This window comes from Cygnus atratus, chromosome 4 (genome assembly GCF_013377495.2).
Source record: "Cygnus atratus isolate AKBS03 ecotype Queensland, Australia chromosome 4, CAtr_DNAZoo_HiC_assembly, whole genome shotgun sequence".
Taxonomy (NCBI): Eukaryota; Metazoa; Chordata; class Aves; order Anseriformes; family Anatidae; genus Cygnus; species Cygnus atratus.
The window spans coordinates 72,828,699-72,855,702 of record NC_066365.1 but is presented as its reverse complement, the minus strand read 5'-3'; positions in this window follow the sequence as shown (position 1 = coordinate 72,855,702).

Here is a 27,004-nt window from a genome sequence, read left to right as displayed (position 1 = left end):
TAACCAAATGACTTATTTGTGGATGGCTAATGTTAGGTGTGAGGAATCCCAGTGTTAGTGATCAGAAATTGGGTACAATACGACTCTATAGACTGGATCACAATTCATGGTTTATTAACTGTTTTTTTTCTTATTAGTCTTTTCATTCTATTTATCATTCTACCTTATATATATATATATATTTTAACATGGAAAAATAAAATTTACTAGTGAAGAACTGAGGATTCCATCTTCTTATTAGTATTTTAGAGCCAAGTTTATCTTTAATCATCTTTTTAATTTGGAAGAATTGTACTCCCTTCCCTAGTTGCGAGTGACTTGCTTTCATCTTAACTATCTGAATTATAAAATTTGTAAACTGATTTATAATTAAATTCCTGGTTTTGGAAGAACACTAGATTGGGTTTCCGTTCTATACAAAAGCCACAAATAAGAGTTATCTACAAATTTACAAGGTCTGCTTACAGCTGTACTGTCATGTCCTGGATAGTGTGTCTTCTGAGAAAACAGCAAAGAAACTAACATAGTGGCCTTAATCTTTGTAATTTATGACAACTAAAATATAATTATCCCTGAGAAATGGCTGATTACTGTTTACAGTTTTTCACCTGACATTTTCCTATCTGAATGACATGATTTGCTGTTAATGAAGTGGAAATTATTCATTTTTTTGTTTGCTTGTTTACAGATTTCTTCTATCTATAACAGGCTGTGCTGACATGTCAGAGACCATTGCATTTTGTCAGGTGTCCAATCTACATGATTCTTTTTGTGGATATACAGCATGTCAGAAAATGCTACTTCCTCTGCATAAACACAGGAATTGCTTCAGGTGTAAGCTTTCAAATTTTTATGTGTATGACAGAGAAACAGGAGATAAATTTATGGTGGTTCAGAGGGTGAGGGAGTGGATGTTCTGGAGTTGGTCTCCTGGTTTGAGGTCAATGATACTACTTCACTAGTTATATGTGCTTGGTCAACACTTGAAGTTGACTGAGATACATAGATTAACGACCAAGTAGGAAGGAAAGCTGCAACTATCAGTACAAAGTGCATCAGAAGAACCAGTTAAGAATAGTGTTTCATTTCTATATAGAATTTCTTTACAATTCGTAAGTCAGACAACAAACTCGCACAAGCAATAAGTCCTATAACATGCTCTTATCCCATGATAAATGCATGACAGACATTTTTACATTAGCCTCTGTAAACTTACCCTTGCAACTTTAATGTAAGTCAGCGTTATCTTGCACAGCTAATTTATACAAATTATTAACATTAAACAGACTGTTTTGCATAAGCCAGTATACAAACTAGAGACAGAACCTCTTATGTTTCAGTTTGTGTCTCTCGCCTTTTATTCTGGACACCACTGAATCCTGGCAACATCCTCTTTGCACTTTCCCTTTAGGTGTTTATATACATTGATGTGAGCTTTCTCTCCAGGCTGAACAGCTCCAGCTCTCTCACCTTTTCCTCACAGGAGAGGTGCTCCAGTCCCTTCATCTTTGTGGCCCTAGTACCATAACTCTACTATGTCAATACCAGATATCTTCCCCTGTGGCAATATGCTGGTACACCAGTTTATGATACAAGGCCCCATTATTTCCCTGGTTTGTTTAGTTTCCACGGCCATGGAAAAGTCAATTAGTGTGAAGAATAATAGGGTTTAGCCAGTTCCAGACAATTGAGTCAGGCAGATTTCCATTTTTGCTGGGCACTATATGTGCAATGTTCTCTACCATGCACTGCATATTGTTTATAAGACCATTGTGTCACAAATATATATATATATATATAGTCTGAAGATAATCTGCCTCCCTTACTTAACAAGCAGCCTTACACCAGTTATGAAAGAAAACAAATGTTATTAGTTAGGGGTGTTCTGGATATGAGCCATGAACTTTAAATTTTAATTGGCTTATCTTGTCTTGTGTTGCTAAGAGTTTTCTCCATATAAAAGGATCAACGTATGTATTGTTTTTAGCCTTCAAATGTAAAAGTATTATTTCAGTGTAGTGTATAGAACCCAGAACACAAACAAATAAAATGCTACCATAAAACTTTAAAAGATCCACATCTGCACATATCTGTTTATTATTAGAAAGTTCTTTTTGTTATTTCTTTTAATTACATGGTTCCTCAAATATGCCAAGGAAAACAGGAGGGTGAAAAGGTATAAGATAATGATGAAAAAGATAATGATAAATGATATGATAAAATCAAATAAATGATTTTGCAATTAAATACAATGATTACAAATGAATAAATCAGGACAAGGATAAAATACAACTTTTTTTTTTTTTTCCCCCTCTAATTACTGTATAAAGAAAAATTAGTGGATTTCCATAAGAAGATACACATATTAACATTTCCAAAGGGAAAATGTTCTAAAGGATTAGATATTCATACTCACATGTGGATTAACTGTTGGGAATAGAAAATGTCAACTCTGTTTAAAGTCTGTAATACCAAGAACATTGAACAATACATATTCTCCCTTAACACAGAAAGTTACAAGAAAGCATCAGCTTTAGCAAGAACTTAAGCAGCAAACACATCTCAGAGAGTAATTAATTATAGAAAGAGGATCTCCCTCTGTAAGTCTTTAAGGGAAATATGAGAGAATATTTTCCATACATTATGTTCAATGCAAAAAACAACCTCTCAGGGAAACAGGGATGTCAATTAGCAGTCTATACAGGCAAAAGTATATGGGAATAATATTCCAGCCATGGAATATTCCAGCCATCTTAGTTATATTTTGACCATTAATATATATGGTATACTCTTTGTATAATTGTCAGAATACCAATAACAATGACAAAACACAACAACCTTAAAAATAAGTTCACTTTCCCTCCACAAACTTGTGTGGTGCAGCGGAGGTTGGAAGGGAAGAAATATTCATTTTGCATAAATGACAGTTCAACAAGTTGTGAAAATAAACTGAAGCTGGTGGGGAATGCATGAAATGAACAATTCCAGAACACGAAACATAAAGAGAAGGTTTGCGTTATAGTAATTGCTGTACATCACAGATTATAACAGACAGCAATCTGATTATGTCAGGCAGTCAAGGTGACAAAAGTGGTAATAATGTCTCTCATGATAAATTAGCAACTGGAGTACAATATTGGCTGGACTGCAATACACAGTTTGCAGAAGTTAAAGTACAAATATATGCAAGTGTATTAGATGTACCATTAGTGTTGCTTCCACTCACATCCGTATCTGAACCGCAGTAGTCTCTCTGACACTACTGTATTCTGTCCAGTTGAATATACAAACAGAAAAACAATGAGTGAAATAGATTCCTGAAATCCCATTTTACTGCTTAATTGCACCAATTTCCTTTGATTCACTGTGAGGAAAGTCAGTTAAGGTTTCTGGACTGAACAGAGTAAGTATGCAGTGAAGAGTTAGAGATGTGTAGTGTCTGTCGACTAGTATGCCCTCACTTGCATTTCATGAGACAAGCTGGTCCACTGTGAGGTATAGGCTCTAAGTGTTTATACAAATGTTTCATTACATTAGCAAATAATGTAGCTTTCTGGTATGTTTCCAGGTTCTAAGTCCTTGACCTTTCATTTACTGAATGTTACTTCATCTAATTCTGAACAAACCAATTAGTTTCCCCTGGTACTAAGCATGTGTGCTCTTGACGGTAGCTTTAATTGCAAAATTTGAGTTATTGTAAGGATCTCAGGAGTTCATTAATCGAAACTGCTGCTAAGAAGGACTGACTCCAGGTTGGATAATTTACTCAGGGCCTTGCCTAGTAGAATTCTGAAAATCTCCCTAGATGGAAATTTCACATCCCTTTAGGCAACTTGCTCCCATTCTTAGCTCGGAGAATTTGCTCCTAAATCCAGTAAGATGTGCTTTATTGCAGCTTGTGACTGTTGCCTCTTGTTTCTCTTTTCTGCTGAGGGGAGTCTGGATCTGCCTCTCCTAGGCACCCTCAATATTGGGAGACATCAGTCAGTTTTTCTTCACTCTTTTCTTTCCAAGCTGAAACCCAAGTCTCTCAGAGGCCACTTGTACTCTACGTGCTCCACCCCTTTGCTCATCCTAGTGACAATCTGCTGGATTTATACCAGTTTGCCACTTTCAGTCCTACAGGTGGACACAGTACACTAGTCTCACAGTCACACAAGTGCAACTATATCTCTCTAAATGCTGGCTGTGCTTTTGCTAACATAGCTCACTCTATGGTTAGCCTTAAAGACTGCAGGGGCACAAAGCTAACATGGCCAATTTGTCCATCAGGACCACCTAGACTTCTGCAAAGTTGTTCCCCAGTTATTTTCCAATCTGTGAAACTGCAGTAGATGATGTCAGTCCAATATTTTGCATTTTGTTAATGAACTTAATGATGTTCCTGGATGCCTGTTCCTCAACCTTGATGATGTTCTTCTGATAGGCAGGACTACCCTCTGGTGTGTCATCTAGCCTCCACAGTTTCTTGACTGAAAACTTGATGAGGCTACACTTGACCCTGTCATCCTGTCTGTTCATAAAAATGTATAAAATTTGAACGGAATAAACATATATTCATAACAATGCTTTTGAGTTACAGAATCATCACATATGGCTTAGCTGATGTTCACTCCAAGACAAGGCCAGGCTACTGTACAGTGGCTAGCAATCAGCCCTGCAGAAAAGATCTGTTGGGATCTACTTGAATATTAGATAGGTAGATATAGTGCTGTGTAGTTCTAGCACAGTGTAAATCTCGGGCATCTGCAACTCCTCACACTGCAACTGCACATGCTGATTTCCTGACAAATGTTACCTTGACAATTCTGGAGGACGTGGGAGGTGCCAGTATCTCTCTTTTCAAGAATTACATTCTCAAGAGGAAGAAAATGAAGTAAGTTCGTGTCCAGGTAGGATGATAAGTCAAGAAAGGAGATGAAACCAGCCAAGATAGACTTATTTTTTACCTTGACTCAGTATACCAGTAACGTTCATTACCAAGAGGACCGCAAAAAAAGAGAAAGAGCATTCTGAAATCCTGTCCTGCCTTAACTATGTTGGAATTGCATGGAAGAATAAGGCTGTGCTTTTCTTAGACATTTCCTCATCTGCTTTGCATTCTTGATTTTCATGACAGCTTCTTGAAAACGAGAGGGAAGGAAACAAATGTGTTGTCTCTTTCATATTCTCTGACATATGAAGGAAACTAAAGATCCTGAAAAAGGTAAAAAAAAATGCTGTCAGGATGAATTGAGATCTGGTGGTTCCCAGGGGGCAGTGTGTTGAGAGCATCAGGGAATCCTCAGGCTGTTAGGGCAGGGACTCATGAGCCCTTGGTCCATTCCACAGCCCCCAGGCATGTAACAAAGAAGAGTATCCATTTTTGTACTAATTCCAAAATCTCTCTGCTGGAAATTTTGCCTAAGATATGATGGGACCAAGTCCTACACTCTCTCTATATAAGAATCATTATTATTCCAAAGGACAACGAGTAATTACTATTGTTGTTTTGTCATATAATGACCAGCCCACTCTGAGATGATAGACACAGTGATATTAAATTTACCACAGAACATAACACACTCAGGTCCGGATTGTCACTGATAAATATCAGCTTTTTAATTAAAACGAGTAAAAGCCCAACCCCACCTGTGTAAAGATGTGGTTTAGGTGGCTGATTTCTGAACCATTATGGTGGAGTGGAAAGAGGAACAAAACACTTCTCATCATTTGTCATCAGCAGCCAGAAAGTAATAATCGGAACTCTGCCACAGAATATATCCTACAGTGGTTGCAATTCTGATGGTAGGACTTATTAGCTGCAAAAATTAAAAAGTAAACATTGTTGCCCTTAAAGTCAGCTAATCAAAATTGTAACATTAACAAACATAGTGGTCCTAATGTTAATTTATCACCAGCTTATGGTTATAAAGAATATTTTGCAGTTAATGGATGATGCTATCTGGGACAAGGAAAGTAAAGAGAGGTACTGCATTTCAGAAAACAAACTCCAGAAGTCATGCTGTTTCTGTTCATGTTGCTTTTATGAATTAGTAGTGATGTTAGTTGCTGTGAAGTCACATAGATGATCAGCAGCTATTTAGAAAGCCAATCTAGGAAGATTCAAGCATCCATTAATTCCAGCTAAATATTATTTCAGTAATTGCCAGTTGTTAAAAATATAAACTAATGTCTCTCTCTCTCTCTCTCTTTTTTTTTTTTTTTTTTCTTTACTCAGGATCATCTTAGAGAAATATGATAGATTACACAAGTTATGGGAAAAAAAATCTCGTTTTGGCTTCAGTATTATAGTGGTTCAACTGGCAAGCTAGCATGTGTATTTTTCCTTATAGAGTTTGAAGGCATATAAATATTAAAATGCAATTTGAAAGTTTTGGCCAGGTCCCAGAACAATATTGTTTATGCAGTGTTTGACAGTGCTATTCAAATAAATCAAGTAACAAATGTGTCATGATTACTGTTAAAGTGGAAACTGCAGCACTAACAACTATTAAGATAAATGATACCATGGATGGAAAATATGAAAATATTTTATGGGTGCTCTGTCTCAGTGTGTATGGGTGTGCACACATGCACAATCAGCTGTCTCTTAGGAAAATTAAAACTGCATCCAGGGATGAATACCGCAAACATCCAGCTCTGTAAACAACCAACATTGACAGCATATTCACTTGATGTGCATGGGATAAAATGGATTTCTGCATTGATTTTTCATTACATCTTTGCTAGGTTTTGGTTAAGCTTGTTCTTTTTAATTTAATTTTATTTTTTTTCTTTACAGAATGTAAGATTTTTGGCAGTAATCAAAGACATACAAGAACTTACTTGTTTCCCTATAGTCAGCCATCTGTTTCTTTTTGTAGCTGCATGTTATTGACAGATATTAAATTATAATCAAAAGCAGAGTATAAGCCCAAGCAAAATGAAAGGTACAATTAGAGGTTTAGTGAGGGACCTGTCCTGTCACATTTTAGTCTCCATCTCCATGTTGTGGACATCTACAGTTGAGTTATTCAGTTCTCTATATTGTAATGAGAAAGAAACGGACATTTTTAAAGCAGTCATCTGACCTATTTAAGATGTTTCAATTTAGTCAGTCTCAATGTGGCATATACACTGAGTATCACAGAACCTCTGAAGGCAAAGTTTGCAGCAATATCACATAATTCTCCATGCAACGTCCAGATCATTGTGCACTGTTCTGTTGTGTGTGGCTATACGAAGCCAACAGGATTCAGGAATATATTTATCTCATTAGTTGTACTGAGAACAGAAAAGTATGGTTAGTTATCCACACTTTATGGTGTCAGAAACAACGTGTTTAGACCCCAAGCTGTAAATTAACATAGATGTTAATTTGTGAACATCTCTAAAAGAGAGAAGGGAAGTATATGATGACTTGGTATATGTCCGATGTGAAGAAAGAAAAATTTGAAGTAGATCACAGACAGTAAACATGTTTTCTTTTTTTTTTTCCATTACTGGTGAAAGACTGCTGCCTTTGTATTGATCTGGCAGTGCAAGGTCTCAGGACTTGTCTGAGTTTATCTTGGTTTACTCTGAATTGGGGTTCTTTCTCTGTTGTAACAACTGTTTAGCCAAAGGGCAATGACTAATAAATTGTGATTTTATTTGTTTTAATTTATAATAACAACAAGTAGAAGTTACATTAGAAAACTGAGCACAACCTCAGGAAAGGAAAGGAAAAGGGTTGTATAGATGAAGGTCTTTGTATAAAAATTTTAACTATTATTAATTAAACTTTCCTGTAATTTTCTATGTAATTAAAGGATTTGGATTAGAAAGACTGTTAAAACTTTAATTGCACTAACAATAAATTTGCAGTTCTTTATATATGGTGTTTTGCCCATAACAAGACTTTTAGTATAACAGGATACTAATGAGCTTGAATAATTAGGTATCAGGAACAGGAAAACCGGAGCAATTGCAACTTAGTTTGGTCTATCTCTACTTTCAGCGTGTAAAGAATAATTAGAAGAGCATCCTCATCAAAAAATTGATTAGAATATATGAAGTACATTGGCAAATTCTATCATTAGGACATCTATGATGCAGTACATTGATTAAAGAATGTTCTGTGATTTTTTCACTAGTGTAGTCCTAGTAAAGTTTCAAGTTTCTTTGGCCAAAAAGGCATTCTATGCTGCTTGCTTTTGCCTTTAAATAAAAATAAAAAAAAAATAAAAATAAAATTAAAAAAAAGCAGAAAAGGAAGAAAGAGAGTTATGGTATTATTATTATTACTACTACTGCTACTACTACTACTACTATTATTATTATTATTATTATTATTATTATTAATAATAATAATAATAATCTAAGAGATGAAGACCATGGCTGGTGGGAAGAAGACATTGTCATCAGAGCCAACAGAAGACCTTAGATGACAGTCTGGATATGCTGTGGGAATACCATAATCCTCATACCTCTATAAGAGGTTTTGGTTAAAGGAATGTTTTGCTAAAAGAAGACAGTACAACCAAACGCATAGATCTTCCTCATTGTCTCGATCCACTGCAATGGATATACCCATACAGAAAAAATACCTCATTGCTGTCCTTAGTGGAATTGCCACACACTCCATCAGTTGAGCACAAACAAACTGATGCAGTATGTTAAAAAAAAAAAAAAAAAAGGAGAGAAAACATATAACCTTTCTGAATAGTTTGTATACTACTGTACTGTAGTATAACTTTATAGCTATTACGAATTTAATTGAAGTTGATGGAGCACGTACACAAAAAGTGAAAGAAAATTAAGACTGCAAGTATTCAAAAATTTAAGTAGGTGTTTGAGACCGGGTGGAAATCCGGAGCCAATAATCCCGAGAGTACAAATGAAATAGGTGAAAACTGATATTTGGCCTACTGAGTCATTCCCCAGTGCATGATTACTGTATTGGTGGGAAACTGAATCCGGTTGTACCTTAAGTTGCCACAGGCCTGAGCATGCATTTCCTCTGCACTGTGCACTGGCTAAATCTAGAAGTGCTGGTTGTGATCTTTGTTCAATTTAGCTAATTAGATATTATATTCAATTTTAGACATGTAACCCACCTCATCCTGAAATGTTTTCATGATGTTTGTTCCTGATAGAAAAGATGTAATTTCAAATTTCCATCCTATTAAGAATCATTATTTCAATACATTTTTTTTTTCTGCATGCATGCTTGAGGAGATATATAATATGATATATATATAATTTATATAAAAGTATAGACACACGCACACATATATAAATATTTTCTATCAGTTATTTATTTTAAAACACCAGTGATTCATTAAGTAATTTGGAATAAGTGGCTCCTTGGCATGCGTTTGAGGAAAAATCAGTGAATTTTATGAAAAAAAGTACCTTTTAATGATACTTAAAAACAGGCTTAAAGCTAAGCGCACATGTCAATGATACAATGGAAACAAATCTGGTATAACTCAAATAGAAATCTTGTACAATGAAGATTGCTTAATATTTACATTTCATTCTAGACTGACCCATAATCCCCAAAAAGAAGAAAAGAGTAATTTTAAAAATATTTATATAATTTTTGGTCTCCGGAGTCAGTTCGTCAGGCAACTTCATTCAGAATACTTTAAAAGACAGGTGGGTAATTCAATGTTTATAGGCAACGTAGTTCTTTGTCCACAATGTGCAGCTCCCAGTAGTCTTGATTGTTCATTGTACTTGACTATTGGAAATTGGTTTTGCTATAAGTTTTCAATTACTTAATCAGCAAAGATACTTAGGAATCAAGGAAATCCATACACACACTGTACTTCATTATGAAATGAAAAATAATTTTCCTCTTGGCTGATTGCTAATTTTATATGTATGCTTACACAAAACAGAAAATTAGACATAACATTGTCATCTTCTCTGCTCCTCAACTTACTGTGAACATTTTCATTTTTATGCTATAGCATAATTAAAATCAGTGTAATATTTTCTTTATGCCTGTTCAATTTCAATTTTCTACTCCTATAAATCACTTTTCTTCCTCACATTCATGATTCAACATAGCAGAATTATTTGCAATTCTTATCCAACTTTCTTTTTCCCATTACCCCACCCCAAAGGTTTGCATCAGTTTATTATAACCTCTTGTCTTCCAGGTTTGCTGTTTTTGACATGATAGAATTTAAATATGCACTTTTTTTTTTTTTTTTTTTTTTTTTTTACCAACAGATGTCATTAGACCAAAAAGATCATTTCATTTTGGGTCTGAGTATTTTCATGAGAAGCCCTTTTTTATTTTTATTTTTATTTTTATTTTTATTTTTATTTTTATTTTTATTTATCTCTTTTTGCCTATTTGTTTGTCTTGTTTTAAATAGATAGGCTGTTATGTGTCCACTTGTCTATAAGGAGAACACTATTCCGTCTTCTGCTTTTGCTAATGGATATATGTGAAATACTATAGCCCTAAATATCTCTAAAGAAGAAGTTATTTTCAGTTCACTTACAGCCTGGAGACAAACAGAATTTTCTCATTTATGAAAAAAATGTAGTAGTTTATGTACCCTCTTATAATGCCTGCTGTCACAGAACCAGAAATTTGTGCACTAAAACTTTTTGAGCACAGATTTAAAATGTGGTTTCCTGAATTATTTATTCATATATCCATGAACTGCTGTGGTTAGAACATGCAAATATTCACGGAGAGCCACAGCAAAAGGGGTGTGATGAAAAAAAGTGAGATTACAGAACGGTGCTTAACTGAACAGCAGTAAGTACCCACTGAAAATATTTCAGACCTATTGCACTAATACGCCAGTAATAAACTTCTCTTACAAATCTCTTTCTCTGCCTTCACTTTTTGAAAAACAGTTTCACCTGTAATTTACTGAAAACAATCCTTCTTTCTTATTGTGCACTCCTAATATCAGCCCAAATAGAAAAATTCTCAATATCACATATTTTAATCCCCAACACAGAAGCATAATTCAGATCAGAGTCCTCCTGTGCTGACCCCATTCATGTAGGTAAAGATTAGTTATCCAATTAACTCAGAGGACCATATGTAGATTAATAATTTTTATTTGCATCCAATGACCATAGAGGAAGTCTAGCGTGATCAGCTCACACATATGTAGTTGATCAGAAGAATCCCTCCAAGAACCTAAATCCTGAACCGCAATTCCTACTTTCCCTTCTCAGTAGGTCCCACAATCTTGAGTTTTCACCTGTGAAGCCACTGGCATACTCAAAACCTCCTTATGAAGCTCTGAAAAATATTTACCTAGACTGGTCATACTTACTCTAATCATAATTACAAAAACAATCTTCATTCATGAGCACTGATTAGAAATTATCAACACACTAATGAAACGCAGAGAGGGAGTTGCTGCTCTGTCTCAGAAATACAGCTGGAGGAGATGCTTCTGTTTCTGGTGGGTGTCTTCATATTGCTTTCTGGTAAGCAGGAAACTGGTTTCAAACCCACCTTCATCCAAATTGAGTGAATAATACCAATTTCTTTATTTCAAGAAATTTGATAGAACTTAGTTGTTGGATTTTCTGAGATAGAGAAGGTTTTCTGTGTTTGTCCTCCATCCTTAGGATCACAGACAGCTCATACTTTCGTCTTAGAAGGATTAGGTCTTGGATTTTTCCAAGGACTCTTAAGTAGTGCTTATATTGAGAGTCAATGTACTGTAGTGTTGTCTGCTTATCCTGGTCTACCAGTTAGATAGCTGAAGGTACATTGATGCATACAGCACCTTTCCTCTGCATGAAGCTCAAATATGCAGGCTGATGCAAAGGTTCAAGTCTTCATTTCCAATGGTGTTAAAATTTTGCCTATGCTTTGGATTTAATGTAGACATAGTATGGGAAACAAACAATTGGATTTGCCCAACTACTTGAGTAGGTAAAGTTAAGTTCAGTTGCAACTTCAATACATACAGCTTAACTGTGTTTAAAGATTGATGGTTTCTGTAATGCAAATTTAAGGATGATGTTGGCTTTCTTCAGTTTCTCAGTCTGAAAAATAAGTGGTCACAGGGGCTGTAGGAAAGACAAATCCTGAACTCAACACTTTAGATCACAGAATTAGGCATTACAAAATAAGCATCACATCTACGCAAAGAAAAGTCTTTGCTTAACCCTTTTGATAACTTTCAATAACCTCACAAAAAGTTCATTATAATCTATAAATTCTTCAGTCTAGTAGTAAATAAAATGATTTTGCTATGGAAAATCACAACACTTTTTTTGGCAGAATAAATAATTTAGGGATATATGTCTTGTAGCAGCATATGTATTAGCAGCATATGCGCTCCTTATTTTACATAGGTAGCTTTATTCAGTTTATTTTATTTTATTCAGTTTATTCAACAAAGAACAAGATGATACATTGAAGATGACAAACAATCATTACATGAAATGTTACTAACAGGAAAAAGCTAAAGACAATATAATAACTTGCCAATATTACAAAGTTAGGGAGACTATAGTCTAAAAACCTTGTGTTGAAGGTTAATGAAATTTTTTTGAAGTTTATGACTGAAAAATCCAGTTGGTAAAGCAACAACTCAGGTGAAAGAATGTGCCAACCTCATATCCTATAATAAGCCTGGTGTATAATTTAAAATGGCACACAAATGGGTTTACATTTTGAGCTGCCTCATAATTCTACATAATTAAAGGTTTGATAATGTATAAAAAACTATTAAATGAAATGCTGAAATCCTCAGAGAGACATCTTTATACTGTGATATTTGAACGTAATCTGTGGTATACTGTGTGGTTTTGTAAATGATATACATTTTTCATAGCTGCTTTCATTAGCAATTTTCTTCTAATGGCTGTATAATTAAACCATAATGGGATATTTAGGCTTATGTATATTCATGGGGAAGTAGTTATAACAAAACAAACAAATAATTAACTATGACCCCCCCAAAAAAATCAATTTTTTTTTCCTTCATAGCATAATGTTGACAAGTACTGAGTATGGACTTTAAAACCCTCATGAGGTCCTTGTGGCTTCAGGTTTGTTTTAAACATGGTTTTCTCGTACTCTGGCTAGAGTAGGATCATGGAATTTTACACTATTTCAATAAACTAAGTACATATTATTGTCTAGTTCAAATATATTCACTGGAAAAACTCATTTCAAGTCATTTCAAATCAAGTCATTTACTTAGCCTATGGTGTAAAATTAGCTTATTCGTTATCTTTTCTAGCATGCTGAATTTAAAATTCTATCCACTCAAATTTTACACCTGTTTCTCCTCATAATATTTTGTGGTCTACCATCTCTTGTAATATCCTGATCAGTGGGAAATGGGACACTTCATGTTTCCATGAAGAGAGCTCTGCATATAAATGGAATTCCTGAGCTCCTGACTTTTCTGCATGTAAAACGTTGAATTCATTAAAGTCAGGAGAACTTTGGCAATTGGCTTCAGAACTCTTTTTGACTTCTGTGGTGCCAGGATTTAATCCTGTCTCTGTTTTATTGAATATCTCCTGTACATCTGCATCCAAAATTTTGGATGCAACCTTGAATTTCAAATTCATTCTTATATCCAGTCAGTAGTCAGGGACATTTTCAATATTAGCACCCAAACTAACAATCTCACTAATTTAATTTATTCATCCATTAGCGATTGTCTTTTTCATTATTATTTTTATTTTGAAGTAACAATTTCAGGATTTTGCTTTTATGGATTATTTTCTACTGTTCAATATAGTAATAATAATAATAGTTTTCAGAATAATAATTAGTAATAATTATTCCTTCTCTTTGATAGTTCATAGAATATATGAATTTCCTAAATACAGTGTGCAGTCAGACATGAAAGTGGTATAAAAGGACTTGTACTCCCTGAAGAGGCATCCATCCAGCCAAGCACTTGCACGGAAATGGTTGAATCATGTGACTAACCCCATCTGAGAAACTAAAAAGTAAACAAAATGAGTGATTATAACTCTGTGTTGAATTTATAGGTAGTACCACAGATAATTTTCAAATTATGTCCCCTGTTTTGTGTGATAGAGTTTCTCCAATTAATGCAGGAATCCAGGTTAGCACTAACTTTATTTGGGTGGGGAGGAAGTTTTGACCCAGATAAATTTTTTGGCCAGAGGAACTTTAATACTTCTTCCAACCCGACATGAATAATACACTCAGCCAGCAGAAACCAGGACAGACCAAGGTTTCACACATTTTAGTCTAAATTGCCTATGTCCTGAAACTTCAAATGAGGAATATTACACTATTTGTAGCAGAAAATCTCTTCTCTGTAGCCCTTTCAGAGTTATGTAATGAATTTATATTTCACTTCAGTATAGAATAGTGGGATATATGGTTAGAGAGCAACTCTGCTCAGTCAGATAACGGAGAAGGGGGAATCGTTTTAAACTCAGAGGGGAGATTTAAATTAGAGGTTAAGAGGAAATTCTTCACTCAGTGGGTGGTGAGGCACTGGAATGGGTTGCCCAGAGAGGTTGTGGATGCCCCATGCCTGGAGGTGTTCAAGACCATGTTGGATGAGGCCCTGGGCAACCTGATCTGATGGGTGGCATCCCTGCCTATGGCAGGGGGGTTGGAACTAGGTGATTGTTGAGGTCCTTTCCAACCCAAGCCATTCTATGATTCTATGATTCTGTGGAGTTATGCCTGTTCTTATATTCTAAGTTGTTTGTAAAACCTACACCCATGCTAAGAAGGTACCTGAGGACACAAGATTTTGTTTTGGCTCATTACTCTTTTCTGACATATGTCTAGGTTGTGATTTTCAGAAATAAAGGATGAATGGAACTCCAGATGAATTCAAAGAGTTCTAAAAATATTCTTCTTGGTTGAAAATGAGGTTTTACGCTGCAAAATTAAGTATGGAGGTTGGAGGATTTTTTTTTTTTTGATTTATGGTTAGTTTGGATTTTTTTATTTTTATTTTTTTTTCATAATGCTAAGGAGGTTGATCAACAATTTTTAATCAAATCTGTTTAAACAACACTGGTTAAAAAAATGGAGTTTCCAGGTGTTCGTGTATCTAATACTTTTTAAAAGTGAGACTGGAAATTCATTTCTTTAAACACAGTGAAAACTAGAGTATTTTAGTCCTCAAATTCCTCTCCCATATCCCACAGGACTTGTAGGGAGCCTGAGTTGTGAACTTCTGCTTTTAGAGTCAAGGGCCCTCAGGCTGACTTCTGTTATGATGCATAATAGACCTCTGGCTGTCATGATAAATCATTTCCTTGAACTTAGAGGTGAGGCTATGGTGAACTTTGGAACACATAGTTCAATGAGAGTCTTGTTTAGAAGAGATTAAGTTATGAAGTATCTGCATAACAAGTCCTCTAGGTTAGCTCAGTGGCTTCTGAACACAAATAGTTGGATCTCAGCTGAGATTTTTCCCAAAGCTTTATATTTCCTTTGGATGCTGTTCAGTAGAATTTTTTTTTTTCCTTCTTCATAGTATTCAGAAAAAAAAAAAAAAAGAAAAAGAAAGTAAATTCTAACAAGATCAAGGTAATCTTTAGATCAGACGTAGTCTTGCTTCTGAATTTATCAATCTGTCCTTTAAAAGTAGAGATTCCATGTATAGATCATTATTCCCTAAAGCACTAAGCATAATCACAATATCATGTCCTATTGCATTTAATCCAGTAGATAAAGTAGAGCTGAGAGACAAAAGTTATTACCAGCTCTTTAGCCAACCTTCTGCTATTGTGAGCTGATTCTTATTTTCCTCTTTCTTGCTCCTAAAAAGAATACCATAAGAATTTTTTAGGAGAAAGCAATATCATGAGCCTGCAAAACCAAAACAACATGTGAAATCAAATGTGATCTATTACAATGAAAAGTATATGTTAATAGTCTCCAACTCAGGACAACTCTTAGTAAAGACAATGCAAAGTTCTATCTATTGTACAAACCTGAAAAACTAAAAGAAAGGATCACATCTGAAAAAGTATGTTCATAAAACAGTTCAGTTGAGTTAATTTGGAATTAACAGTTAAATGACCACGATTAAGTGTACTAAGGCATATACACATTTTAAGTAGTTATATTAAATACAGAAATATGCATGAAGGTATTTTTCATATGTAATTATGTTTTTGTGGTTGGCAGTGTGGTTATCTTTTCATTTGAAAGAGTTCCTCTTAGCAGAACTCTTTTTAAGCAAATGCTTCATTAGTCAAATATTAATAACTTATATGAATCAATAGCAAGTAAGGCACCAGTTTTCACAGAGACAAGATTCACAGTCTTTGTCTCTAGATATAATTTAAACTGACTGCTTTCTGTGGATGAAGTGACATGTTTATTTACAGAGAAATTACTCTTGACCTCAGAAGCTTGGTGGTAAAAATTGCATTTTAAATTTATGGCACATTTTCTCAGCATTTTTATCAGGGCATTGATGATATCCTAAGTACTGGAATTCAGGAGACAAGATTTGGTATGGATCCATTAGAAAGAATAATTCTTGACTTAGGAGAAGAATCCTTTAGCAAACTGAGTTTTATTATTTCCACAGAATGTTTAAATAAATGTTAGCCAGCTGGCAGTTCACATCTTTCCAGGAACATCAGAATATTTATTGATATAAATAGACGTTAGTGCAATAAAACAATTTTCCTCCTTTAACTTCAACGGGAAGCAGAATAGCAGTTAGCTAGCAGAATAGCCTAATTCAGCAGTTATGAACTTTTGAGGATGCACCTGGAGTAAATAATTATAATAAATAATTGTCATGTTTTAAACTCTCCCACAATGGAATGAGTCTGGTGGAGGGCTGCTAAGATATTTAGTGGACTAAGCACATGATGTGTTAAGGGGAAAACAAGTATTACCTTTTTTCTTTTCTTGTGGAAAGGAAAAGAAGGCTAAGAGAAAGATCTAATTCTTGTGTTCTTGTGTTCCTACTGAATCTGAAAAGGGACAGATTATTGAGAAAAGTGGTTGAATCGTCATCTGTACCAATTTTCAGAACTTGATTGGTCAAGGCCCTAAGCAACTTTATGTAACTTTGAGATTACAGTTTCTCTGATCAGAGATTGAACTCTTGGAAGGATATTCATCCTTCCAAGCCAGATTATACTATGATTCTGAGTAGAATGCCATGTACCTCCTTAATTTTTAGTCCAATCAAATAGTTCATATTCCCTTCAATAAGACATATCTACCACCGGACATGTGAAAAAACAAATAAAATCTTTCCAAGCACATTTTGGGTTTGCATTTCACTGCAAACTTAACTTCATTTTAGGATCTGTAAACATCTTTCTGTAAAGACATCAAAAAGCTTTTCTAAAACATGACCACAGGGACTGTAAACACTGGAGCAGGAATAAAGACATTTTCTTGTTTTCATTTTCTTGTCTTCATTTCCTTTTCTTCATGAAAGATCAGTCTTCAAAAACACATAATCTATGCTGTTTTACAGTTGTTTCACATCTTGGAAACAAATGTCTGTATTGGAGTGCTTGGAAAGGACATTTCAATAATCATCTTATCTTGGCCAGGCCCTTGGGAACACTTCAGTTTCAAAACCTGCTCAGAGGCTTTGCATACAGGGGGAAAATGGTGCAACTTAATGAATAATGATTTGATGGCTCTTTGTTTTGCTCTGTAGGAAACTTAAAGTGTGGGTATTTTGGATTCTCACTTTGCGAGTGTTGAATAACTGTGTCAACTTGACCTAAGAGGAGACTTATAAACAAGACTTTGTCAATGAGGTGCCCTCTGCTAATATACGCACATATACTTATATGCTTCATTTTCAAACAGGCCAATGTGTGTTAAATAGGTTGAAACTAAAGACTCTGCTCAGCATTATCTTTTACATTCTGTCTTTAACGGAAAAGAGGAGACAAAAAATATTTTCACCAATCATCTTAGTCATATCCAAAAGAACTGTCTGTTCTTCTAGGAAGCAAAAGTAGAAGAACTAAGAGGTGTTAGATTCCTTTTAAATTAAGAATGATGTTATGAAGAGGGTTTTTGGAAGCAACTCTACAAACAACATCTGCTACAACTGCTAAGAGTGGTGATTACTGTCACATCTGAATCTTTAATAGTGGGGAAATGGTGAACAAGTAAGCGTGAGGAGATACTTGATTCTTCAGGTAAGAGGGGTGCAGATTACTGAGAGTTCTAAAAGCACTCCCTTTTTTCTTAGTACTAAGTAGCCACCATAGCCAAGAGCAATAGAGTCCTGCAATTTTGCGATTGTTCTCATTATAAACAACTTACCTCTCCTCTATAAACTAAATCCAGCCACTTCTATTCTGAAACACAGAGACTGTTCAAAATGATCTATTCATTCAGTGCCAGAATTTGCCATAAAATGGATAGTAATGACTATTCTAAGAATTTTCATGGAATTTTGATAACTATCTGACCAGTTTTGATTCCGGTTAGAAAGGTAATGTTGCACCAACCACCTTTGCTTTTTAACTACATGTTGAATAAGCGTTTTTTCAATGAAGCTAAGCCACTTTCTTTCTGAAATTACAATAATGTAAATGGCTGAGGGAGAAAAATGGCTTCAGAGACTTACAATCAGAATAGTAATATGTACAGGTGTTTGCCCATCAAAATCATTTGCAGTTTGAGAGCTATTGAAGATTTCTGCTATTGATATAAATTGCCAGTGGAATAAGTTAATATCAAAACTATTATTATGAGGAACAAGAAATTGGAATTATTGAAGCCCTGATAAAGATAGAAGAAAAAAAAAAAAAAAAAAAAAGGTGTTCTGCAGAAAACCAGTTTGTCCTTAAAGGAGTAATAAAGTACATGGTGTCACTGATTTTGTTCTCTCAACTTTGTTGTGAACTTTTCTCTGTGTGTAACAGCATAAAGCTATATGCAAATATGACTGAGACGATAGATAAACAATAGATAAACAGATCTACAGACATATACATTTATACACTAATACATACATAGTATGTGTTCTTTTCTTAATTCCTTCTTCTATGATACCTTCTTTTCTCACTTTCCTATCTGTATATTGCTTCACAGACACTTTTTTATTTTTCTCCTTGGAGTTATTCCTATTAGAGACTCAGATTTTTCTGAAATTTTTCCAGGAAAAAATGAAAAGGACCCATAAACCCTATACTATATGAAATAATCACATTTTGATAGTGTCTGAGATCATTTCAGAGGACAAATTAAGCACTGTGTGGAACTGCTGCTATGGAAACATGGACGAGATAATTTCATACTTTTTTTTTTTTTTTTTGGTTATCTTTTCTTCTATCGGACCCATCCCTAATGCTCCACATTAAATCATGAGAGGTCAACAACCTACAAGGCTTATCATATATACTCATGATAAAGGTGAGTTTAGTTAGGAGGAAGATGATAGTTATGATTGTGGTTGTTATTTTAGCTTTTTCCTCTCTTTTTTTTTTTTCAGTATGATACTTTACCATATATCTATATACATTAATCAATTCACCATAAATCAGCAATGTACATAAAACTTAAGGACTCCTTGGAGAAGCAGAGTAACCTTTAGTGTAGGAGTCTTAGAGGAGTGACATTATCATACAAATTTAGATATCAGATATCAGTTTTATTTTTAAGAAGGGCATTAGGTTCCCATAATTGAAAGGCTAAGATCTAGTTCTTGAGAAATTTGTCAGTGAACTACTACTGAAAATATAGATCAACTGGCTTAATACTACTTTCATGGAGAGGAGATACACACCAAATTGTGCATGGAGCTATAAAACCATCATACTGCATCAAACCATAGTTACCAATGTCATGTAGATAAGAACATCATAAATCTGAGTTTGAAAGGTAACGAAATGGCATGAGTGATATATTGCTTAAACTGTTTCAGCACTGTGAAGAAAATGAAAAAATGACTGGCAGAAGAACTGAAGGTTAGATAATACACTCAAATGAGCAACTAGAGTTGCAGTGAACTGTTCACAGTAGTGAAGAAGGGTGGTGCTGAGGAAAACCAACCAACTGAAGCCAGATAAGACCTTAGAGGTTCATAGCTCTGTTCTTGGCTCAACCACTGCCTGTGGTGGGACCAGGGACAAATAACTTCTCTAGTGTCATTTCATCTGTAGCATGGGGACATTCAAATTTCTTTCCTCTGAGAGATCACTGGAGAAATGTCAACAGAGAAATGTTAAATTACTTTAGGATTAATACCATTTCTATCTACATTATTTTTCATAAATGAAAATTTCTTATGAAAAAAAATATCTGTGCTATGGTGATACAAGAATCCAGATACACAAGTAGGATTTTGAATTTCTAGAATGTCACTTAATTTGACAACATGTATGAATTAATATTTCTTTTCAGAACCAGCATTTTTACCATTGCATGGTGACTTTGTGCTTCACTGTATTTTCTTCTCAGAACAGTGGGACTCTAAAATGGGTTCATTGTTCAGTGTGCCTATTTAAATAAATAAATAAATAATATTTTTACTTAATTTTTTTTAAACTTTATATGAAATTATTAAGCATGCAGTAGTTCACAGTAGAATTCTTTCATGAACTGGGACAAATACAACTTGGGCCACATATCAGAACTGAGTTAATTTACAAACTGCATTCCCAGAGAGTTTATAGCCCAGAAGAGATGTGTGATATCACAATTTGTAAAAGAAGATCAATGTTCTATTTTAATTTCATACTAATATTTAGAGAGTATTTCAAGTCAGAATCCTGAGTGCTCCTGGAAATAGATATCTGATTGTCTTGCAAATTCATTAAGAAACTCTTTATGTGTTGTTTTATTGGTCCGGGGAATACTGCTACATCTAGATTAGGAGAATTATTATCTTTCCAGTGAAAAGAAAAAAACAAGCAACTTCTAAAGCCTACTCAGAGACAAACTTTTAAATTACTATTGAACACATCATGATGTTTTGTTTCCCAGTTGTAGGCTCACAGTTCCCACTGATATTATTGAATGCTGGAGATGGACTGACAGCAAGCATAGAGTCTATCTAGCAGTAATCTGAAGGAGTGTTAGAACCAAGATTCATCTAAGGTAAAGCTGTGCTAAGAGATTCACAGTCAATTATTTCAACATCAACCAAAAGACAGTCAAGTACCTGAAAACCTGAAGATAAGTAGGGTCTGAAGCTCATGATATTTCTATCTAAATGTCATACAATCCCAACTCTGAGTGCTCATGGTACAAAGATGTGCATCATATTCATATACTGCAGATGTGAAATATTCTATTTGAGCAAGAGAAAGAATGTGACTGCAACATAATGAAAATAATGACCTTCAAAAGACAGCTAATCTGTTCCGCTGCTCTTCTAAGATTGCCCTTTACACTGTACATTCTCTAGACTTATCCTCTCATTAAAGATGAGGTGACTGTTTCTTCAGTCAGAGGAGCTGAGAAATTCAAGAAAATCCATGAGAAATCCATGTTAAATTGCCATGAAAATTTAAAAGTAATTCCTAAACAAGTCATGTTGCCACTCAATGATATATCTATACCTTTGTGCTCTCTCTCATTTTCCACCCCCGCATTCTGACTTATATGGGTAGATTCTCACTCTAGCATCTCAGTTTCCCTATCCAAAACATAGGCATTTTGTACAAGCCAGCTACTTTTTTTTTTTTCTTTTCAGTATATATACATATATATATATATATATATGTAAAGATCACCTCTACATTTCCAGTGTCTGAAAGTTTTGGCTCTAATTTTGTAAGGACAAAGTTCGTAAGAAAATTTTGAAGAATTAGGTAAAAAGTTGTACTTTACACTCCTTAAGGAGGAAAAATCTAAAAAACTTATGCCTAATAGCTGTCAAGGCTTTTGTGGTAGGGGTTATCTTGTCTTATTTTAGAAGCCTATGGTATAGAGGCCTCTATATGAGCAAGCCATCTACATCCTTGTTATAGTCAACACACCTGAGCAAATCCAGTTAGTTAAGGTTATGTGAAATGAATCCCACTCTTAACTTAGCTAGTTTTACATTTTTAATACAACCCTGGAGCTGTTTTTACACATGGAAAATGAGAGGGCTATTGACTCACACAGGTGATTCAGAGCGGACCCAAAAGTCTGGCCATGACCATGCTGGAAGCCTTTCTCCACCATGCTTGCCCCTAGACTACCATAAGCCATGTCACAGGACCATATGGAATATGTTTCACCCTTCAAAATTATATAGAAAAATCTCATTTTCTCTTCCAGCAAACTAAGATTTGCTATACTACAGGTTCTTCCTAATCCAATGTACTGACAGCACACTGCAGGAGGTACTTGAAATATAAGCAATAAGGGTATACAAAGTGATTGACTCAAACTGACATGCCTTTGCCTTCCTTAGAAAATAACAACAACAACAACAGTAACAACAACAACAATGATAATAATAATAATAATAAAATAAAAATCTTATTGTTTCATTTTGGGACAGAATAACTTTGAAATCTCAAAAGAACCCATAAGACAGGAAGTCCAATGGCATATTCCTATCCTGAATTCTGCTAGTGCCTCTTGAAAATAACTGCTTGACTCTTTTTTTTTTTTTTTTGATGAAGTAAATCATTTTAAATTACCATACTACTCTCATGTTGTTCATCAAACAGGCTATGTGATGATAAGGTAGACACATCTAATTGGTAATAGATATATTATTTATGGCTTAAAAATATGAATGACCTGTAAGTTAGCATTGTTGAGTAATTAATTTTTAATCGGATTTGGTCTTACTGCTCTTTGTATTTCACCTGAAAATTTTAAATAGACATTTCTTAGTTCAAAGATCTGAAACTTCATGTGTCAGAAGTAGAAAAGCAGGGCAAAATAAGGGTATTCTCCTACAAACTGTCTGTGCTGTGATCACTGGAATCTGTTGAAGTTCTGCAATAAATTATTTGCAGAATGAAATCCAAAAGCACCAAATCAGCAAATAACTTAATCACATACTCAGTCTTAAGTTTGGAATAGATTTACAAAGTCAGTAAAATGCTGAGGTACTTAAATTCTCTTTTCTCTCAATTAATAGCCAAAGAGTTGACATACTGAGTCAGACTAAAGGTTGTTCCTAATCTTACATATTGGCAGTTGACAATAGGAGATACTCAGATAGTAAGAAAAGAAAATATACAGTCTGATTCTTCTCTGGGGAGAATCTCTTCTCAATCAACAATTGAAGAACTTTCTGAGATACGGGTTTATGCATGCAATTGTGTTTAACAATCAGATGAAGCATCGATCTTTTACGAATTTGCAGAATCCCTTTTTGAATCTCTTTATACATCTATGGGAACTTCTTGGCAATTTGGTACTTCTATATATGCTCATTTTTCTGCAATTTAATCTAAAAATCTACTGACCATTACCTAAATAGCTTATTCTCCACAAAATATGGAGATATCCCTTGATTCCTTGAGTAGTGACTAATAATGTCTAATGACCAATAATGTATTATATTTCCTGCTGTCACCTTAAAGACTTTTTGTTTCCTTTGCATTTTCAGCAGCTGTGTTCAAAATTATAATATATTAGGAAGAATACTAAACGTTTGCAATATCCACTTCAATATTTTATAACTTATTCGAACAACTTCTATATATAGGCACTTGCACACAAACACACATATATAATTATTTGTATTAGTTCTGCTTACCAAACTCCATATTTTTACCTGCTTTTTGGTTGGTTGGTTGGTTGTTGTTTTTTTTTTTCTCCCCCAGCAAGGTCACAAATTAATACCAAATATCAGGAAATCAATTTCATTAAGTATCTTTGAGCATGCTCAGTCATTCATACTTTCTGCGGGATGTGATAACATTGCCATGAGTTTTAAATGTACTTTTAAATCAGTACCTAAAAGTGCTGTATAGTAAATACAATGTGAGAATCATGCAATTCCTCAATAATTGCAATGCCTTGATTAAATCAGGTCTGCATCAAAAATGAAGAGCATATTGTAAATATGTTTACTTTTCATTTGAATTAAGTTACTATTCCTATTAATATTTTAGACATGTCATAAATATTTTAGGAAGCAAGATTTTCTTTATGTTTACAGATGATGACAGCTGATGTAAAATTTAAGGGAAAAGAAAAATCTATGTAAATATGCAGGTATTTATTAGGTGTAGATAGTCTTCACTGTAGAATATGTCCATTTGAATAAATATTTTTCTGTGAAGTTTATTCTATCTGAAGTTTATATTTTCTCCTTTACTCCTTTACCTCATATGATTTAATAATTTAAGTTGATGGAAAAAATATTTTGCAAATCTGAGCTTTGAAATATTTATTAGAAGGAAGAAAAAATCACGAGAAGAAAATTAAGTGAAATTGAGAGACCAGTTTACAGTCCTGTTTGTAGAATTCCTGAAGGAATAACGAATCTTTCCTCCTTAAATTTGGGCTTTTGCTAGAACCAATTATTTTTCTTATAGAAACCTTCTTATATTACACCTTTTTGTTTGTTTGTTTGTTTTGTTTTCTTCCCTTCTTCTTAACACAACTAATGCAATGGTTAAAAGACAGGGAGAAATTTTGCTTGTTTCAAAAACCAAGTCTGAAATAGCTTTCTAAGCTATGACTTTGACTGCCAGATCTTCAAATAGCCTATAAAATGTTTTGTGTGCTGCTTTTCTTTTCTGTATTTTTTTTCCAAATATTTCAGAAATTAATTGTCAAAGACTTCTGTCATTTAATACCTTTTCTAAACAAAGTGGTTGTGATTTCCTTCTAAAATCTGTAGTTAACTGCACAAAAAGTGTACTTAGGTATACAGTAAATTCTAAGTGAATGGTTGAGTACATCTGAATGCCTGCTACATATTAAAGACGTTTACTTCATAACACACTTGTGGGAAATATAAAATTCCCATTTTTAAAAGTGGATATTGGGGTCACATGGCAAGGTTTTTGTAGCAGGGAAGCTTCAGTGTTGTACTCTGTGAGCAGAGCCCAGCGGCTGCCCCGTGTCAGATCAGAGCCAGCTCCAGCCAGCTCCAAAAGGGACCTGCTGCTGGCCAGAGCTGAGTCATGAGCAACGCTGGCTGGGCCTCTGGGAGAGCAGATTGAAGAAAGAGAGGGGAAAAACAAACTGTTATGCTACAGAAGCTGGGAGAGAGGGGTGAGAAAATGTGAGAGAAGCAGCCCTGCAACCCACAGGGTCAGTGCAGCAGGAGGGCAGGAGGGGCTCCAGGCATGCAGCACAAGTTCCCCTGCGGCCTGTGGAGAGGCCCCCCCTGGTGGAGCAGGCTGTCCCCCTGCAGCCCACGGGTCCCACATGGAGCAGATCTCCACGCTGCAGCCCATGGAGGAGCCCCCGGTGGAGCAGGTGGATGTGGCCTGGAGGAGGCTGCGGCCCATGGAGAGCCCCCGCAGGAGCAGGCCCCGGGCCAGAGCTGCAGCCCGTGGAGAGGAGCCCACGCAGGAGCAGGGGGGCTGGGGGCCGCCTGTGGGGGACCCGTGCTGGAGCAGTTTGCTCCTGGGAGATGGACCCTGTGGTATGGAGCCATGTGGGAGCAGTTCTTGAAGCGCTGCTGCCTGTGGGCAGCCCCCTCAGGCTCAGTTTGGGAAGGACGGCATCCCGTGGGAGGGACCCCCACGTGGAGCAGGGGCAGAGAGTGACCGTGAAGGAGCAGCAGAGATGAAGCATCAGGGACTGACCGCAGCCCCCATTCCCCGTTCCCCATTACCCATTCCCTGCGCTGCTCAGGGAGAGGAGGGATAAGAAAGTGGGTTGGGGGTGTGGGGCGTGGGGTTTAGTTTACTTTTAGTTTCTCACAGCTCTTTTAGTAATAGACAATATATTAATTTCCCGTATGCATATTTTTAGCATGTGATGGGAAATGGTGAGTGATTTCCCTGTCTTTATCTGAAACTTTGAGCCCTTTTCCATTATGTTTTCACCCTCTTTTCCTTTGAGGAGGTGAAGTGAGAGAGCAGTGTGGTGGAGTTCAGCTGCCCAGCAAGGTGAAGCCGTTACTGTGGGAGCTTGTTGCAGATAGCAGCTCACCATTTAAGAACACCCTAGGGTAGAGCTCAATCATCAAAATCCAGTAGGATAACATTTTTCCCTAAGATTATATGCTAGCCTCAGTGATTTGAAGTGGGAAGTACACAATTTATAAAAATATTTTGTCAGAATAGCTTTAGACTTTACATAGGGAAAGTAGAAAAACCTGGGTAAAACAAAAGAGAAAACAAGATACCCACAACTGTAGAAAAGATTAAGCCTTGTCAATACCCTTTCCTTAAAATGGTATGATACTGTCTTTGGAAAAGGAAATAATACACCTTTATTTCATATTATTTTGAACCCATGTTAAAAGACTATTGCTTTTTAAATCACTTGAAATTTTATTTCCATTAAACAGAATGCCACATTTTTATGTGGCACATTGTACATGCACTGAGATCAGTTTGACTTTGTCCTAAGTGCTGCAAGCTGGTGACAGACTACGTTTCCTATAATGCAGTGCACTAGTCCTCTAAAGAAATATGATGCATCACACTTTCAGACCTAGTATGTGAAATACATTTTGATACTCAGAATTGTGGGATGAGAACCAAAACTAAAAACAATTGAACCCCAAGCCTCCTTATATTACCCTCCCTGTAATACCATATTATCACACAAGGCTAACACTCTTCGGGAAAAAAAAAAAATCAGTCCAGTAAGCAAACAATTTTTTTCTTCTGATGTTTTATTTTATTTACTGCTATTTTATTTACTGTTTGATATTTAACTTCATGCTGTAAAGAATGCCAAAATATGTCCTTCAATTCTGTTAAACAGATACTCATGTATTCATGATTTTTTAAAGTATTGAAATATGTTGATTTCTTGTAGACAGAAAATTAATCTTTTTACTCATTTCTAAATCACACTTTCTGTAAAATATATAAAGTTAGTTAAATGACTCTGTTTACCTGATAAAGTTGTGTTGCTACAAATGGTATGTCACATACAATCAAAACAAAAATACATAGAAGGTAAGACTGCCCATGCATAGAGAAATCAATGCTTTCTTCT